This window comes from Protopterus annectens, chromosome 2.part0 (assembly GCF_019279795.1).
Source record: "Protopterus annectens isolate FY-2018-M chromosome 2.part0, PAN1.0, whole genome shotgun sequence".
Lineage (NCBI taxonomy): Eukaryota > Metazoa > Chordata > Ceratodontiformes > Protopteridae > Protopterus > Protopterus annectens.
This window is the reverse complement of record NC_056728.1, coordinates 135,840,494-135,860,621: the sequence shown is the minus strand read 5'-3', so window position 1 is coordinate 135,860,621 and position 20,128 is coordinate 135,840,494. Positions and strand designations below refer to the sequence as shown.

General features: G+C 43.3%; 1 protein-coding gene across 2 annotated transcripts in view; it reads right to left on the bottom strand.

Moving 5' to 3' along the window:
• The window catches only part of HECW2 (HECT, C2 and WW domain containing E3 ubiquitin protein ligase 2), a 2,117,141-nt gene that overhangs the window by 113,326 nt on the left and 1,983,687 nt on the right, over positions 1–20,128 (bottom strand). The gene's annotated exons all lie outside the window — the stretch shown is intronic.

Below are 20,128 nucleotides of genomic sequence, written 5' to 3'. Positions count from 1 at the left end.
ATATATATAAAAAAACAAATAGAAATGGTGACTGTTTTGCATGCATTATATTCCACTTAATAAAAAAGAAATACACTTGTTGAGATAAATAAACCGCTGGAAATAAAAATGAAAATGTGTAACAGCAAGCACCAGCGGAATAAAACAGTGCCAGGAGTTATAAAAAAAATGTTTATTCGCTCATAAATTTAAAAACGTAAGTGCTTTCACATCTGCTTCATCAGACCTTCGACAGAAAATGAATGAACTAGCATACTTATATATGCAAACATCAATCAAAGTGAGGCAAACAGGTTGAACCAATCATGTGAAGCATTGCATTAAACCAAGCATAAATACAGCATACGCATAATAAAAAACAGTTAAACTAATAAAACAACCTGTGTAGGAAATAAAATCACTCAAACATTCCTGAAAAATTTGTTAATACACTACACTACACCTTCAGTACTGATCCAGCATTGATGTTTGAAGCAAGTACTATAAAAAGTAATATAAAATAATGCAACAATATACATATAATATATATAAGAAATGTATATAAATAAAAAGTATATAGTGTGCTAGTGTCCTCTCCAGCTCAACTGGTGAACCTGGGAATATTGAGACAATGTTACAATTGCCTCATGTACACAGACAATCCTCTCCTTCTCCCACAAAACACAAATACATGCGAGAGATGCAACTATACAGCCAAACTGGAGGCTGAGCTCTCTCAACATAGGACTGGCAAGACCAGACAGGAGGAGAAGGCAACCACACACAATACATACCCAGTCACACATGGTACCATCACAACTTCAAATCATACACATACTCACACAAAGACATACTCGGAGGCTCTGGTCAAAAATTTACCAAAACAGCAGAGGCCACCAAAGCAGACACCCAAACAACTACCACCTCACGACCCAACACATGCAACACATAGACCACACAGTCAGAGTGTCAAACAGTCACAGCCCTTAAGGCCAAACAAAATGCCAGACACACTTGTCATTGGTGATTCCATAGTCAGACACACTGACGTCCCGCTCACCAGACTGAGTAAGGAGAAGGTCACAGTAAGCTGCCTGTCGGGCGCTAGAATCCGCCACATAACGCAAGCACTCAGGTCTCTCAACAGCAGGTACAAGTATGACTCAGTCATTGTCCACGCTGGTGTCAACGACCTGAGACGTACCTCCTTGGACTACATGAAAAGGGACGTCGAGGAGCTCGCCGATTATGTAGCCCAGGCAGGTATGACCCTGACCTTGAGCAGAATCCTACCTTCACCTAGAATGATGCCACAATACAGTGATAAGATGATCAGCTTTAATAATTGGCTTAAATTCTGGTGTCATTCAAAGGGGATCCAATGTCTGTCTGCCTGGGATGACATGCTGGACAAGCCACGCTGCTGCAAGGGACGGCTTGCACCTGTCACCCTGGGCTTCGGATATTGGCAAAGGCTCTTGCCACCCCATAGTGCCTTTTTAGGCAAGGCTCAAATTCTAAACCTACCACCCTAGAACACCAAAAGGAAAAAACTAAGGGTAATGCTGCTCAATGCCAGAAGTCTCAATCTCAAGATGCACGCACTCGAGGCCCTTCTCAATATGGAGAACATCGATGTCTGTGCTGTGACAGAAACCTGGTTCAAGGCTCCTGAGAGCACCCCAGCACTAACAGGTTTCACCTCATATCATACGTTCCGGCCCCAAAATCCGGACAACACCAAGAAAGGAGGGGTGTCCATATTCATAAAGGACACCCACACCTCAAGGTTGGTGGCAACGCACGATGCATCGGAGACCATCCAGGTGCAATTAACCATAGGCAAGACTGCTCTGCAATTTGTAGCATGTTACAGGCCACCCTCTCAAACTCAGGAACCTCACATGGCCTTCCTGAAAACATTGGAGGGATAAATGTATCTCCAAACACCATCATACTAGGTGACTTCAACTACCCTAATATAGACTGGGAACACTACTCAAGCCCGAACACTCTAACCCAAAGATTCCTGGAGTTCATAAACTCAAATGCCATGGAACAACTAGTCACCATCCCCACAAGAGGTGAAAACATACTTGATCTCATCATCACGAACATGGGATCAAAATGTTCAACACCGAAGTATACCCCTCACTGGTGAGATCAGATCATAAACTAATCTCGCTGGAGGTCCTCATCCCGCCCCACCTGAAACAAAAAGACCACAGTGAAAAACTTCTCAAAAGCCGATTTCACACTTCTAAAAACTAGTGTGGTCTCCTTTAAGGCCCCTGAGCCAGTGGTAAACATTACTCAAACCACTGAATCACTTACAAATGCCTTCTACCAGCACCTACAGGACTGCATGGATCAGGCAATCCCAAACAAAACTAAGACTCTCTGTACCAAAGGCAAGCGTCCAGTCTGGTGGACCCCAGCCATAAACAAGCTCTACAACAAAAGGAGGAAGCTACTACAAGATAGAGCAAAATCCTTGAAAGGTAAGACACCTTTGATCATTATAAGTAAAAAACTAAGAGCTCTCATAAAATCATCCAAGGCAAATTTTGAGAGAAAAATCGCCAAGGACTCTAAAGACAATAATAAGGCCTTCTTTAGCTATGTTAGAAACCTAGAAGGAAACTCCCAGATATGCTCAGAATTAGTTCAAAATGATGTGAAAATTACTGAACCTACACACATTGCTAACATACTGGCTGACAGGTTCAGTGCAAACTTCTCCCCACCCCCCAAAAGGAGAGATATCTATTCCAGAGGATTGTAGCCCCCCAAACATCTCCAACGCCCAGGTGAGAACTGCCCTCACTAAGGCAAAAAACACAGCATCCATGGGACCGGATGGTGTCCCCGGCTGTGTGCTTCATGAACTCAACGAGGAATTAAACCCACAGTTAGGACAGCTGTTTAATCTTAGCCTCACCTCAGGATACGTACCCAAGGAGTGGCGACGCGACTGTGGTCCCACTTCATAAGGCGGTGCCTCCACAGACCCTGGAAATTACCGCCCCATTAGCTTGACAAGCCTTATCTGCAAAGCCATGGAGAGGATCATAATGGAACTCATAAATAAAGACATAGGGAACTTGCAGACTTTGGATCCAACCCAGTTTGGCTTTGTCAAAGGCAGATCCTGCCTCTTAAACTTGGTTGACTTTTTCGAGACAGTCACCAAGGCCATTGATGAGGGAAAGGCAGTCCATACAGCCTACCTCGACCTGGCAAAGGCCTTCGACACAATACCCCACTCAGGTATCATCGAAAAACTCATCAGCTTGAATGTAAACCCATACATCACAAGATGGGTTGCAAACTGGCTAAGCAACAGAACCCACAGGGTCAGAGTTGCTGGAGCCATGTCAGACTCAAAGCCTGTCACAAGTGGTGTCCCACAGGGCTCAGTCCTGGGTCCACTCTTGTTCGGCATCTACTTTTCTGAAGTACAAGCAAACACAGGAGGGTTATGGCTGACAAAGTTTGCAGATGACTGCAAACTGGGCCATAGTCGAAAACACATCTGACACAGATATCCTCCAGAAGGGCCTCACAGAAACGGATAACTGGTGCCAGAGCCATGGCCTGAAGTTAAACGCCAAAAATGCATAGTCATACCCTTCGGGAAAAACAAGGTTACCCCTAGCTACCATATAGGTGACAATCCACTGAGCACAGAAAAAGTCATCAGGGATCTGGGGACCCAAGTTGACAGTAGTCTTTCGTTTGACACTCATGTTGCTAAAGTAGTTAGGAAAACCTTATATATCGCCCACCTGATCATGAAGGGATTCACATCTAGATCAAGGGAGGTCATCGTCCCCTGTACTCATCACTCATTAGACCTATGATTGAGTACAATGCCCGTTCGAATGTATCTGACCAGACACCTGATGCAGCTTGAAAGGCCCCAAAAGTTCCTCACCAAAAGGATAAAGGGTCTCAAAAATATGTCTTATGCTGCCCGACTGAAAGAACTCCAGCTTTATTCAGTCTCATACCGCTTGCTCAGAGGTGACCTGTGCCTGACATATAAGGCCATGTCAAACCCAGATTTGATGAATATGCTTCACCTCAAAAAATCTAGATCCCTCAGAACCACAAGGGCGGGAGACTTAAACCTTGACACGGTTATAAATAGAACGTGCTGGAGGGACAGATTCATCACCCAGAGACTCCCTATGCTGTGGAACAAAATCCCGGTACATGTGAGGCAGAGCACCTCGCTGGCCTTGTTCAAGAGGAATCTTGACCAATGGATGGGAGATCGCAGATATACCCCAGGGATTACTTCAGTGTCACTGCTTGACAGAGGCACAGAAAAATGATAGGCATAGTTTTTAATCAAACTAAAGGGGTGGCGAAAGCCACATAACTATGGGCTAGGCTTATAAATGCCCTTGGGCAGATAGCCTAGTATGAACCTATGAACCTATGAACCTAATAATGTATGTAATGACATTATATATATTTTAATAACACTCAGCCGTTGTCACTTTCTAAGGCTTCATCCCTTTAGAATAGGTCTTAATGGGACTTTTTCATTAAGACCACTGCCCTGATCTGCTCTTACCCTAATCATCCATTTGACCTCCCTTGTTTCAGTAAGGTTTCTAATACCACCACCTCGGACACTGGGGTTTATCCTACCAATCACCATGCATTTAAAAGAGTGTCTCACATCAGTGGTCATAACATGTTTGGACAAGGCATTTTTGGCAGAAGCACAATGGATACTGTATAAATGCTCCCTAATCCTGTCTTTCAGAGGTCTATCTGTCTTGCCTACATAAAATGCTTGGCAGACCATGCAGCTGGCAAGGTAGAACACATGGGGAGTCATGCAGGTTGTGTGTACCATAATCCACAGACCACAATGAGACACATTGTTGCTGGCAGTGGTTGGATCATGGAGCCCTTCTCTATATTTGTTGAGAAGCACCTACATCCAATCTTAGATAGGAATGAGGTACTGCTGAGGGACTCCAAACAGTTCTTAAGACATCTTTTTGACTATATTAAAATGCATCCGACAGATTTGAGGTACCTGCTGGTCACTATGGATGTAAAGTCACTGTTTACCATGATTGCTAACCAGGCTGGATTTATGTGGGTAGATACTTGTCCAGGTACAGTGCATATGATCCCTCAGTGTGTCATTTGGTAGATCTTTGTATGAGAATAGTACTTGAGAATAATATCTTTGTGTTTGATGATGTTTATTACCAACAAAGAGATGGCGTGGCTATGGGCACCTCTAGTGCCAATAGCTACGCCAATATGGTCATGGCTCAATGGGAAGAGGAGTATATGTTTCCAACACCAAGTTTTCATCAATATGTCCTGATCTATCGAAGGTTTGTGGATGACCTGTTCCTTGTTTGGACAGGCTGTACTTCCTGATGAGTTAGTCAAATTTCATCAAGATTTGAACTCCTCTACCCGTTTTTTGAAATTTTCTCAGAACTATTCAGACACTCAAGCTGAATTTCTGGATGTGCTTTTAGCCAGACAGGTTAATGGTTCCCTCTGTGCTGGTATATATAGGAAACCCTGTTATAGGAATTTCCTTTTGCATCGAGATAGCATGCACCCATCACGTGTTTAAGAATATAGTTAGGGGACAGGGGTTGAGAGCATCTAGGCTGAATGGGACAGATGATGGTTTTAAATCTGAGTTGTTATGCTTAAAAGGCAAGCTGACTGACAGAGGCTATAAAGAAAAGGAGGCTGATGATATACTTTGCAGCATATCTCCACTAAGATCCACTATAGCCAGATCATACTACTCAACACTCCACTGATTCCAATGGTAGGAGACGAACTCCCATTAGACCTACTAATATCTCTGTTCCTCTAACTTACACCACTGACGCTAGGATGACAATGAATGTTATTAAGAGACATTGGAACATATTAACAACTGACCTAAATATCCAGAGGCAGGTACACACAACCTGTCTGACTCGCATGTGATCTACCTTGTCAGCTGCATGGTCTGCCAACCATTTTATGTAGCAAGATGGATAGACCTCTGAAAGACAGGATTAGGGAGCATTTATACAGTATCTGTTGTGCTTCTGCCAAAAATGCCTTGTCCAAACATGTTATGACCACTGATGCGAGACACTCCTTTAAGTACACGGTGATTGATAGGATAAACCCCAGTGTTCGAGGTGGTGATATTAGAAACCTTACTGAAACGAGGGAGGTCAACTGGATTATTAGGTTAAGAGCAAATCAGGGCAGTGGTCTTAATGAAAAAGTCCCATTAAGACCTATTCTAAAGGGACGAAGCCTTAGAAAGTGATAACTGCTGAGTGTTATTAAAATAGATATAATGCCATTATACACATTTTTTATTTATATACATTTCTTATATATATTATATGTGTATTGTTGCATTATTTTATATTACTTTTTATAGTACTTGCTTCAAACACATCAATGTTGGATCAGTACTGAAAGTGTATTAACACATTTTTCAGGAACGTTTAAGTAATTTTATTTCCTATGCAGGTTGTTTTATTAGTGCAGCTGAAAATTATTTTAACATGAAAACTACAATAATACTTAAAGGATAAAAATATGACAAATGATATCCACTTCATGAATCTTGTACAGAAAGAAAGGCGTTCCCCCCCTCTACACCTACAGGGGGGACTGTCACCCACTCCATCAAAATCAATATGAATTTTACAATACAATTAATCAATCTCCACAAAAATCAATATGAATTTTACAATACAGTTACTCAATGTGTCTAACATCATACTCATATAATTCAATTTTTAGAAAGTAGTAAATCCAAAAAAAGAATCGATCATTTTTAAAACTAAATTCTTAGCATTTCCCTGTCCCCATTGAAAAAGGATCAAATGTTTGGTAGTAAACAGAAAGAACAAAGTTGGATTCTCACACTGCTTTAAATGTAGACATTTTTAAATCTCATTATAATCAAATGGTATGAATCAGAGGGCTGTAACAAGAACATAGGAGATTAACGCCATGGCAAAGACATAATTCTATCAGACTGGAAACAAAGAGCTAATGTAATGTTTACAATGCCAGCAAGCAGGTAAACATGTTAAATTTAGGTTCATGGAAGGTCAGTCAATGACAACTTTGCTGAAGTCCATTGGATCATATCCACCAGCAGATTAAAAACAGCTTACAGGCTTCGCTTCTTTTATGTCAAGGGCTCTGTCTCCACCCCCAATGCAGGGGGTTCCCTGCACCCCTCACTTGGTTAAATAATTACAACTACCTCTTAGGTTACAAAATTACAACAACGTTATCACTCTGAAAGTTTGAAAGCACTTTTGATTAGCTGGTCCTTATCATAGAGAATTTGGTGAAAAGGTCATTGCCTAGACAAGGAAGGATTTGTTTCTAGTACTGTAGAGGGACATCCGCGGTGGTGCAGCGGTAGCGTTGTTGCTTCACAGCAAGAGGTTCTCCCGTTCGATTCTCGGCTGGAGTGTGGGGAGTGCCTTCTGTGTGTAGTCTACATGCCCTCCCCGCGGTTGGGTGGGCGTTCGAAAGACATGCGTAAATGGGCGTGCCTTCGTTGAAGGTTGAACGTTGAGCTGGCACCTCGGCATTCATGAAAATCTACTGCCAATCATTAGCGGACCGGAGTTCCGCTGTAGCGACTCCTAACCAGGAAAAGCCGAAAAGACAAACAACTGATCCGCACGTAGAGGACTAGAGTAGTTTTCTTTGGGAAACAGTTCTCTCTACCTGTCCCATGCTTAACTTAAATCTGGATCTCTATGTCAACTACATGCTACAGAAGGGAGAGAAGGTTATGCCAAAGAATAAAAAATGTATAGATCACAGAGTTCTTTCTTAGAATACAGTGTCAAATTCTACAATAAGGGACTTCTTTGCTTGATTACATCTACTATTAAATATTTAAGTACATGATTCAAAAAATGTATTGGCGATCTGAAAATTATTATTTGAAAACATTCCAAATAAAATCAGAATGTAACCATTCTTAATTGTATTTTTTTCCATCTAGAATGGACTTTCAGCAAAAAATTAATGATTACTATTCCAGCAAAACTAACAAACTGATGAAAAAAACAAAGGACTAGAAAGTTTTTAAATGATACTTCTATATTTCTGGGAGTACATGCTTGCTTCAAATGAACTTTACTTCTTTTAAAGCGGAACACTGACTAAACTTAACATTTTTATTGGATTACACTTATTATTTAATAAAAAATAGAGTAACAATTCCTACACTGGATGCATTAATATGAGATGAGGATAGTTGTTTATGTGTCATGGTAAGAAAGATAGTTCTGATTAGACAATATGACTGCATAGACAGAATCACTTGCAGTTTAACATTTAGATTAACGTTTTTATTAATGTTACCGTTACGTGACTGAGAAACAGAGAAGCACAGAATATTAATGTTTTTCTTTCCTATATTAAAAGAAAATATTAGTTTTATTTTTTATCATCCCCCCCCCCCCATCCAACCCCCACAATGCTCAAGCCCCTACTGGTCCACTCATTTCTCCAAACCGCAGGTATCATAGGAGAAAGGTAAGAGCCACAGAGTATGACATCATTTAATGAGGAGTAACAGACGTATAGTAACAGACTTATGTACATGGTCCTAACACCTCCCCATGTTTTTACAAAGTGTAGAAAGCAAAGCGATGCTGAACTCAAGTGAGCGGGCACTTCTACTCATTCACAATGTCCATATGCTCTCCTTGATTGATGAGACTGTACTCCCAGATGAAGCTGTTGTGGTAGGAATTCCGACAACTTCCTCACCTGGGATGACTGAGATGGTATATGCTTCTTCTCCAGCTAGATCCTCCATCATCTAGGCCACTAATCACACCTGAGTTAATTGAGGCATGGTCACAGTTCAATCCCTCTAAGCTACAGAGCTGGTTTATAATTTACTATAAATTTTCTCCTAGAGTAAGAGAGATACAAATATTCAGAGAGCCAGATTGGATTAAAACTCATTCACTGATTTCATCCATTTGATTGACATGATTTGATCTGTCAAAAATGAAGTTACTGAATGTATGCTTGTACAAATGGTCTACCTGATGGCATCTGTTATACAGTGCATATAGAAATGGGAAGCAAGACAGCTGTTTGACATATATGTATTTGACACAAAAGTGTGAACTCACATATATGACTTTGTGTGACTACATACTTAGTGCACGACTTTAGTATCTCAAACACTTCCCCTTATTCCACGGTACAGAGATCTCAGAGTTATTACTGATATGTTGTACAGGGGCTATCCTACAAGTCAACACTGTTTGTTCAGATGACATTTTTTGTGCAAAAGTTTTACTTTGCTATGAGAATCACCGCAGTATGTTCAACTGTATGAGCTGCTAGTGCACTTTTCAGGGATTTTTATCCTTTTTTCCACTGTGTTGCAACCATGGAGTTGCTATATATAATTTTGGGACTGTGAAGGTGTACAGGTGAGCTTTCTCCCCTGAAAAAAAATCTGTTTTTATAGGTTTTGCAGCTCAAATTTCTCAAAATTAAACATTTGGTAAGCAGTGAGCCAAAGAAAAGACCACTGTACAGGTGTGGGGGGTCCTTTTTATTTGTACAGCAAGATTCAGTTTTGTGTGCCTTGCAATTAATTCACAGCTTACTCTTTGTGCATTTTTAATGTTGAACACTTATACTGCAAATGTCTTTCATGCAACAATGCATTTGCGAACTCTTCATAATTATGACTGTTAATGCAATTCAGAGACAACCAGCCTGCGTAAAGCAATGAAGCTTTAACTCAGTCCCCTGGACTTAGTGTAAGTAGGGAATTAATCATAGAGCAAGAGATGTACATCCTACGCGCGCGCACACACACACACACACACACACACACACATAAATACATGTTTTAAAATGCATACACAAATTAGTAGATCGATGTCCATCACCTGAAAACAGTTATCACAGTGACAACTGATTAGTGAAGCACTGTCTGAGACTAAATGAGAGAATGATGTTTCAGTTAAAGTGTTTAACAGATTTTTATTTGTTATTTATATTGGGGGATAACCCCCAAACACATGCACATACAGAGGACAGCAACGCATGCAACTTTGTGTTTGCATGTGTGTATATAAATATAGAATAGTTGTGTAAGAACTTACCATAACAGTAGATGTCCTTTTCTCTGTTGAAGTATTCTTTACATGAGAGAGTTGTCTGCCAGGTGACCCAACGTCAGCCAGTATACCAAAGTCTTTTACTACGGTAGGGTGCACGGTACATCTCATGTAGGCAGCTATCAGACATAGGCCATAAAACTGATGTACATGCACACCATCCTCAGAACTGAATCCCCAGGTGGAGAGACAGTCTAGGGAAGAGTCAATACATCCAAAAACTGTAGGAAACAAGGAAGTAGGGTGGGACAGAATACTGCAACAGAGAAGAGAAGGACATCTATCATTATGGTAAGTTCTTACACAACTATTCTATGTTCTTTTATTCATCTGTTGCAGTATTCATAACATGAGGGAGAATACCAAAGCTCATGCAGAGAGACAGGTGCAGTTAGCTGAAGAAATTTCTAGGAAGCCATGAAGGATGGCCCTGGCAAACCCAGCCCTGGATCTAGACATGGAATCCAGCTTGTAATGCTTGGTAAAGGTGTGGACAGAGGTCCAAGTAGCTGCTTCTGGAATAAAATTACTGTCTAGTCCCTTGAGGAAGGCACCAGAGAAGGACACTGCTCTAGTAGAGTGAGCTTTGATGGAACAGGGAGGTTTTTTCCATGTAGGCATAGCAGAAAGAAATGTATTTGGAAATCCAGTTAGAGATAGTCTGTTTGGACACAGATAATCCCACAGCCATGGGGTGGAAAGAAACAAATAGCTGGTCAGATTTGCTAATAGGTTTAGTTTTGTGAAGATGAAATCTGAGTTGTCTATGCACATCAAGTGTGTGTAGGATCCTCTCACTACTGTTTTGTGGCAAGGGGAAAAAGGTTAGCAAATGAATAGCCTGGTTTAAAGACAACTCATTAACTACTTTGGGCATAAAGGAAGGGTTAGTGTGAAGGGAAACCCTGTCTTTGTGGAAGCCCAAGAAGAGGGGAGAAGCCATCAATGCTTGAGGCTCAGAGACCCATTTGGTAGAAGTTATAGCTAGCAGTAGGACAGTTTTCCAGGTGCAATGTTTCAAGGAGCTACAGGAACCTGGCTCGAAGGGTACAAAAAGGGTCAGTTTCTCTGGCACAAAGTTAGGATTCTGGGGGGGGGGGGGGCACAGGTGTCCTAGGAGGTCTAATGTGGAGGACACCTTTGAGGAACTGTTTGGCCTGAAATCTCAAGGCTAAAGGAGGTGAAAGAGGCAGACATGCAGAAATGGCTGACAAATGTGCTTTTATAGAAAAATAAGCTAAGCTAGAATTGAGCAACTCACACAGGTATGAAAAAAACAGAGGGAGATCCACTGTTAGTGGATCCAGGTTTCAAAAGGGACACTGGACAGACCATCTTTTCCATTTGGAGAGGTAAGATGTCTTTATACTGGGTTTCCTGGCCCCCTGCAGGACTTGAAGCATAGGTGTTTAAAGGGTATCAGGCCTCTATCACCCATATGGCCAGTTGTAAAGTTTCCAGATGTAGGTGGATGAAGGAGCCCTTGTTTTGTGTGAGTAAGTCCACTCTGTGAGGTAACTTGTGGTGATTGCCTTTGGTTTAGGTGCAGAAGGGTGAACCAATGCTGTCTTGGCCAATAGGCAGTCACCAGCAAGACTTTTGGTCTGTCCTGTTGAATCTTCAGCAGGACTTTTGGAATGAGTGGAAGGGGAGGGAACACATACAGAAACGTCTCCTTCCAAGAAATTGATAGAGCGTCCACTTTCCATGCCAAAGGGTGTGGTTCACTGGCAAAAATGTTTGGAAGTTGTTTGTTCAGAGGGGAGGCAAACAAGTCTATTTGAGGAATACCCCACTGGTGGACTATGTCAAGGAACATGTCCCTGTGAAGCATCCATTAATGGGCCTGTGTTGTGGATCTTAAGTTCATAGGTAGGTACTAGTCTATCTGCCCGAGGGCATTTATAAGCCTAGCGAGAGTGTGTCGGCTTTTGCTGCCCCATTGATTAACTGATCCTCTGTCAAGCAGAGCCAATGAAGTGATCCCAGGGGTGTAGTTTCTGTTACCCATCCACTTGTCAAGGTTTTTCTTGAAGAGTGTTAGTGAGGGGCTCTGCGTGATGTAATTTGGAATTTTGTTCCAAAGCATGGGGAGTGTCTGTGACAGGAATCTATCCCTCCAGCATGTTCGATTTATTGCTGTGGCGAGGTTTAGCTCACTAGAGTGCATGGCTCACAGTGACTTGGATTTCTTTAGGTGGAGCATGTCCATCAATTCTGAGTTGGACATGGCTTTGTAAGTCAGGCAGAGATCACCTCTGAGTAAGCGATATGCCACTGAGTACAGCCAGAGGTTTTTCAGTCGGGCTGCATAGGACATATGTTTGAGGCCAGTAATCCTCTTGGTGAGGTACATTTGTGGTCTTTACAGCTGTTGGAAGTGTCTTGTGAGGTACATCCCAAATGGGGCATTGTTCTCTATGATGGGTCTAATGCGTGATGAGTAGAGGGGCACTATAATCTTTTTATTTCTAGATGCGAACCCTTTAGTAATTAGATGGGCCACATAGAAGGATTTCCTAACTACTTTGGCAATATGATTGTCAAAGGAGAGATTACTATCTACCTGGGTCCCCAGATCTCTTATTACCTCTTCTGTATTAAGGGGGCTGCCACCTATGTGGTAATCCATGGGTGTTTTGTTTTTCCCAAATGGGATGACTATGCATTTTTTGGCATTTAGCTTGAGGCCATGACTTTGACACCAGGTGTCCATCTCAGTAAGGCCCTTTTGGAGGATGTCTGTGTCAGCTGGAGAGTCAATTATGGCTCCCAGTTTGCAGTCATCGGCAAACTTGGTTAGCCATAGTCCTCCTGTGTTTGCCTGTACTTCTGAGAAGTATATGCCAAACAGTAGGGGTCCCAGGACCGAGCCTTGCGGGACAACACTTGACTGGTTTACAGACGGACCTGGAGCCTGCTATTCTAACCGTGTGAGTTCTGTCTGTAAGCCAGTTGGCAACCCATCTCGTGACATAGGGGTTTATGCTCAGGCTGGTGATTTTTTTCTGTAATACCTGAGTGGGGAATGGTGTTGAAAGCCTTGGCGAGGTCAAGGTAGGCTGTGTGAACCACCTTCCCTCATCTATGGCCTTGGTGACTGTCTCGAAGAAGTCAACCAGGTTTAGTAGGCATGATCTGCCCTTAACAAAGCCGAACTGGGTTAGGTCAAGTGTTTGGAGGTTCCCAATGTCTTTGTTAATGAGTTCCATGATGATGCGCTCTATAGCCTTGCAGACCAGACTAGTCAGGCTTATGGGGTGATAGTTACCAAGGTCAGTTGTGGTCATTCCTTTGTGGAGAGGAATAACTGTTGCTGTGCATCATTCTATGGGCATGTAGCCTGTGGAGAGGCTGAGGTTGAACAATGTGTTTAGGTGGGGGGGTTAGTTCATTCTCTAGTTCGTGCAAGACGCAGCTTGGGACACCATCTGGTCCCATTGACGCTGTGTTTTTGGCTTTTGAAAGGGCTGTTTTCACCTGTGCGTTTGTGATTTTTGGGACACTACACTTTTCCGGTATTGTTGTGGGCCCTTTTGGAAGTGAGAGGGGGGTGAAGTTTTCACTGAATCTATTGGCCAGGATGTTGGCAATATCAGTAGGTTCAGTATATTTTGTGCTATTTTGCACTAGTTCAGTGCATATCTGCGAATTGCCACTTAGATTCTTAACATAGCTAAAGAAGGCTTTGTGGTTATCTTTTGAATCCTTGGCTATTTTTCTTTCGAAGTTAGCCTTGGATGACTTCATGAGGGACCATAGTTTCTTACTGATACTAAACATGGATGTCTTTCCTTCTTGGGATTTGCTTTTTTTCTGAACTAGTTTCCTCCTTCTATTATATAGCCTGTTTATTGCAGGGGTCTACCAAACTGGTTTCCTTCTCTTAGAGGAGTGAGTCTTGGTTTTGCTAGGGATGGCATAATCCTTGCATCCTTGTAGGTGCTCATAGAGTGCATTTGTAAAGGTTTCTGCATCTTGGCCAGCATTATCCTTTAATGTGGGGGCCGTGAAACTTACTCTGTCTTAAGTAAGGTGAAGCTTGCTTTAGAAAAGTTTTTTACTGTGGTTTCCTTAGCTGGGGGTGGTGGTGCGGTGTGGACATCCAGACTGATTAGTTTATGGTCTGATCTAACCAGTGATGGGTTGACCTCCAGTGTGGAACACCTGTCGCCCATATTGGTGATGACCAGGTCCAATATGTTTTCAACTCTGGTAGGGGAGTTTACCAGCTGATCCAGGGCATTTGAGTTGATGAATTCCAGGAAGCGCTGGGCCTGGGAGTTTGTACTGGAGTAGTTTTCCCAATGAATGGTAGAATAATTGAAATCACCCAATATCAGGGTGTTCAGTAGGACCTTCATGTTTTCCAGTGTCTCCAGAAAGGTGGAGTGGTGGTCCTGGGTCATGGAGGGTGATGTGTAGCAGGCCACAATTTGTATTGCAGATCTGCCCAATGTTAGTTGCACATAGATGATCTCAGAGTTATCATGCTGCACCACTAACCTCGAGGTGTAAATATCCTTGATGAATATGGATACACCCCCCTCCTTTTGTGTTTCGTTCCGTGTTCTGTGGCCGAAACATGTGGTATGAGTTCTTGCCCGGTAGTGCTGAGGTGCTCTCTGGAGCCTTGAACCAGGTTTCAGTTACTGCACAGATGTCGATGTTCTCCATACTGAGTACTTCGAGCGTGTGCATTTTGAGATTTAAACTCCTGGCGTTGAGTAGCATAACCCTCAGTTTTTTGTTAATTGTGCTGTTTACAGAGGTGGGTTTGACCTTTGAGCCTTGCCTAAAAAAGGCACTGTGGGGTGTCAGCTCAGGGTGTCTACCACAGAGTTCTGTTTGGAAGGGATGTAGACCTCCTGTAGGAAAAACTGAAGGTGGTGGGCTAGTTTCCAAACCTGTGAGGTTAATCTGCACAGGAAGCAAAGGTATGTCCCTTGCTTGTTTACATACCACAGAATGGTCATGTTGTCTGTGTAGATCCACAGCCACCCAAGGTTGAGGAGGGATCGGAAGGACTGAATTGCTAGGATCAAAGTCTTCTTCTCTTTTTACATTTAGACAACAACAAACACCCAAAAGAGAACGTCACTTAGTAAAACAGCAAAAAATTCCCCAAACGAAGAAAACACATTCAAATAAAGGATGCAGATGAATAAAAAAAGATCAAATTTATTCCATTACTTGACAGTATACGGTCACCGTATACTGTCAAGTATTGGAATAAAATTGATCGTTCTTTTTATTCATCTGCATCCTTTATTTGAACGTGTTTCCTTTGTTTGGGGACTTTTTTGCTCTTTTTACATTTATGTGGTCCTTCTCCTAAGATGGAGCCCATTGGCCTTGAACCAGTATGTGGGCCCAGGGCAGCCTCGCAACCTGTATCCGAAGCATCTGTGTACAAGTCTTGAGATGGGGACAATGGTTGAATGGGAAGTCCTGGGTTGACAGACATTTGCTGTATCTATCATAGGAGCTCTTTCTTTAAGCAAGGAAGGAGCGGCATAGGAAATTCCTGAGGATGGGCATGTTGTGTCCACACCAACTTCAGAAACCACTGAAACTTCCTCATGTGGAGTCTTGCCAGGTGTAGCATAGAGATGGTGGAGGCCATCAGTCCTAGGATTCTGAGAAATTGTATTTTTGACAAAAGGTTTTGGGGAAGGATCGCTGGAAAGGTCTGACAGAGCTCCTGAGCCTTTTGGGGAGGAAGAGACACTATCATTTTGTCTGTTTGGAATCTGTACACTAGAAAGACATGAACTTGTGATGGGATGAGGGTAGATTTTTTTGACGTTGATAGTGAATCCAAGATATTGTAGGATGTCAACGACTGACCAGATGTTCCTCAACAGTTCCTCTGGGGAGTTTGCCTGGAACAGGAGGTCGTCCAGGTAAGGAAAGATATAAATGCCCTGGAGTCTGCAGAAAGTGACTACTGGAGCTAAACATTTTGTGAAGTCTCTTGGGGCTGTAAAAAGACCAAATGGCAAGGCCAAAAACTGAACGTACCAGGATCCCACAGAGAAACAAAGAAATTTCCTGAACTTGGGATGAATGAGAATATGTGTATAGGCATCTTTGATATCTATGGATGCCAGAAAGGCCTGTGGGAGGATCAGAGAAAACAGTCTGGAGGGTGATCATTTCAAAGAAGGGCACCTTTAGGAAGGTTTTGAAGAAAGAAAGGTCTAGGATGGGTCTCCAGGGGCCTTTTCTGGGGACTAGGAACATCTGAGAGTAGAAGTCTGCACCTTTTTGGGGTTCCCTGTTTTTAGCAAGTCTGCCAGTACTTGGGGAATGAGGGATATTTTATCTGCAGGAGGTTGTGGGATACCCATGAAGGGAAGCACTGTGTGCCAAGCCATAAAATATTGGTGTTTATGATATACAGGACCCAGGTGTCTTGTGTTATGGATTCTCAGGTGAGGAGGGACAGGGATAGGCATAGGGAGAGAAGGGCATTGCAAGGCAGTCCTGAGGAGTCAGGAAAGGATTGCTTGGCAGCATGAGATCAGGAGGGAGCTGAGAAATGAAGATGTTTCTTGCTCCCCTTGGAGGGCTTGGATTGGGAGGGCTGGGATTGCCTGTGGACAAAGACCTGTTTTGAAGGGTAGTTCCTGTGAAATTTTGGAACTAGAGAGACCAGAATATATTTGAGGTCTTTTAACTCCTTGCTCTTTTTCTGCAGTGATTTGAAGAGATCAGCTGAAAATTTACCCAATAAGGCCAAGTTGTCAAGGGGAGCATCCATGATCTTCACCTTGATGTCCTCAGGGATTGGTTGAAGCCTCAACCAGGTAAACCTTCTCAGTGCTGAGGCAGAAAGTGCAGCTCTGGAGGTAGCCTTAGCATCACAGCTGCACAGCAATTGGGGAAGAGGCCAAGGCTTTATTTTCTGAATCTGGCATGTCAGATAACATTTCAGTTAATTGTGATATAAGTACCAGGGAATACTTAGTCACATGCTTTTGGTAATTCAAGGCCCTGAAGTCTATATTTTCCTCTCTACCCTCTCTAGCTGCCTACTGTCTTTGTCAGAGGGCTCATAGGTTCATACTAGGCTATCTGCCCTAGGGCATTTATAAGCCTAGCCAGAATGTGTTTGGCTTTCGCCACCCATTTTAAATTAATTTTGCTATGCCCTTTTCTTGAGGTTAGTATATTGTGCCTCTGTCTAACAGTGACACAGAAGTCATACCCATGGTAAACCTATGATCTCCCATCCACTCATCAAGATTCCTCTTGAAGAGAGTCAATGAGGGACTCTGCCTAACCTGGACTGGGATTTTATTCCAGAGTGAAGGGAGCCTCTGGGTTATGAATCTGTCCCTCCAGCATGTCCTATTTATTTCAGTGCTGAGGTTCAAGTCTCTCGAGCGTGTAGCTCGATGGGATTTGGATTTTCTGAGGTGCAGCATGTCCATTAATTCCGGGTTGGACATGGCTTTATACGTCAGGCACAGATTGCCTCTGAACAGGCGGTATGCCACTGAGTAGAGCTGGAGTTTCTTTAACCGGGCAGCATATGGCATCTGTTTGAGCCCTTTGATCCTCTTGGTGAGGTACTTTTGGGGTCTTTCCAGTTGGCTGCAGGTGTCTGGTAAGGTACATCCCAAAGGGGCATTGTACTCAATTATGGGCCTGATGAGGGATGAGTAAAGAGGCACGATGACCTCCCCTGATCTAGATGTGAATCCCTTCATGATTAGGTGGGCTATATAAAATGTTTTTCTAACCACTTTGGCCACGTGGTTGTCAAATGAGAGATTGCTATCAACTTGGGACCCCAGGTCCCTAATTACTTCTTCTGTACTTAATGGATTACCACCTATGTGGTAATTTGTGGGCACTTTGTTTTTGCCAAAGGGGATGACTATACACTTTTTGGCGTTTAGCTTGAGGCCATGGCTCTGGCACCAGTTGTCTGTTTCTATGAGGCCCTTTTGGAGGATGCTTGTGTCGGCTGGAGAGTCGATTATGGCGCCTAGTTTGCAGTCATCTGCGAACTTGGTCAGCCACAGTCCTTCCATGTTGGCCTGTACCTCCGAGAAATATATAATGAACAAGAGAGGTCCCAGGACTGAGCCTTGTGGGACGCCACTTGTAACTGGTTTGGAGTCTGACATGGCTCCAGCAATTCTAACCATGTGGGTTCTGTCCTTGAGCCAGTTTGCAACCCATCTAGTGACATAGGGGGTTATATTTAAGCTGGTGAGCTTATCTATAATGTCCGAGTGGGGTATTGTATCGAAGGCTTTTGCGAGGTCCAGGTAGGCTGTGTGGACCACCTTCCCCTCGTCAATGGCCTTGGTGACTGTTTCAAAGAAATCAACCAGGTTTAAGAGGCAGGATCTGCCCTTAACAAAGCTGAACTGGGTAGGATCCAGTGTCTGTTGGTCCCCAATATCTTTATTTATGAGGTCCATGATTATCCTTTCCATAGCTTTGCAGACCAAGCTAGTCAGGCTTATGGGCGATAGTTTCCAGGATCCGTTGAGGCACCACCTTTGTGGAGAGGGACCACAGTTGCTGTACGCCACTCTTTGGGTACATATCCTGTAGTAAGGCTGACATTGAACAGTAGTTTTATGTTTGGGTTTAGCTCTTCTTGGAGTTCATGTAGGATGCAGCCCGGGACACCGTCTGGTCCCATTGATGCTGTGTGTTTTGCTTTGGAGAGGGCGGCTCTTACCTGAGCATCTGAGATGTCAGGGGGGCAGCACTCTGCTGGAATAGATATTTGCCCTTTTGGTGTGGGGGGGTGGAGTTTGCGCTGAACCTGTCAGCTAGGATATTGGCAATGTCTGTGGGTTCGGTGTATTTTTTGTCATTTTGGACTAATTCTGAGGAGGAATAATTCTGGGGAGGACAGAGGTGGAAAGAATGGACCTCATGGCCTTGTCAGAAGCTACAGAGATGACAGAGGGGTTCACCACAGGAGCCGTAAATAGGAAACTGCAGTCTTGAGGGAGTTTATAATATCTGCCTGGGCCAGAGACTGAAAATCAGGGTGTAGGGACATGGAAGCAAAGGCATTCAGAAAAGCAGGAATAACTGGAAAGATAGCTGAAGGGCTAGTTATCTCCACCTGGAGGAGGTTGTAGCATCTCTTTTGGACCTCAGACATTTGTGAGCTGTTCCACTTAAAGTGGTCTCTAATTTTTTGAAGGGTTTCCCCTGAAAGAGATCTCCTCTATAGGGGAGTCTGTCCCATTAGAGTCTTCCTTAGGGGAAGCATAGTCTAATGGAGAAGGAATTTGGGAGGAGGAGGCTAAGGAATCACTGTCCTCATCAGAGGAAGAGTCTTCCTCTAAAGTAAGTTGTTGTCTAATCCTTTTTTGAGGGAGATAGGCCAGGAGAGAGAAGGGGGTGGGGACCCGGAGGTAGGCCTCTGGGCCATGAGGGCTGTGAACAATCCCTAGGCAAAATTTTGCCACTCTTTCTGAGGGTTTTGAGGACGTGAGGAATGCTTGTTTTTTCTGCATTTTCTTAACAGGACTGTCCATCTGATGTAATGTTGAGGGACCAGACCTAGGCCTGCACTCAATCACATCCAAGTCAACTTCTTCGCTTATCAAGATGTGTGTCATTCCAACAGGGCCTTTGAAAAAATTATCTTTGGTTACCCCTGAACATCTAAACCTGATGTCTGTGAGGCCTCCCTGGATGTGCTGGCGTCTGGTTCTAAGGCAGCCTGTAAAACTGACTCGGCCTGAGAGTCCAGATCCGAAGCGACGGTGTCTCCACACTATCATGCACCTCAGGAGAGATGTCCACGGGCAGAGGCACAGCTTCAGCTACGGGCCTAGGCCTTTTGTCCTTCCACTTGGTAGGCTCAGTTGTCAGGCTGGAGGAACCCTCCATCTCACTTTTGGCGAGAATTTTCAAGAGCTGAAGTAAATTGCAAGTGATCAAAGTTGGCTATGAAGGGTCTTGGGGATGAA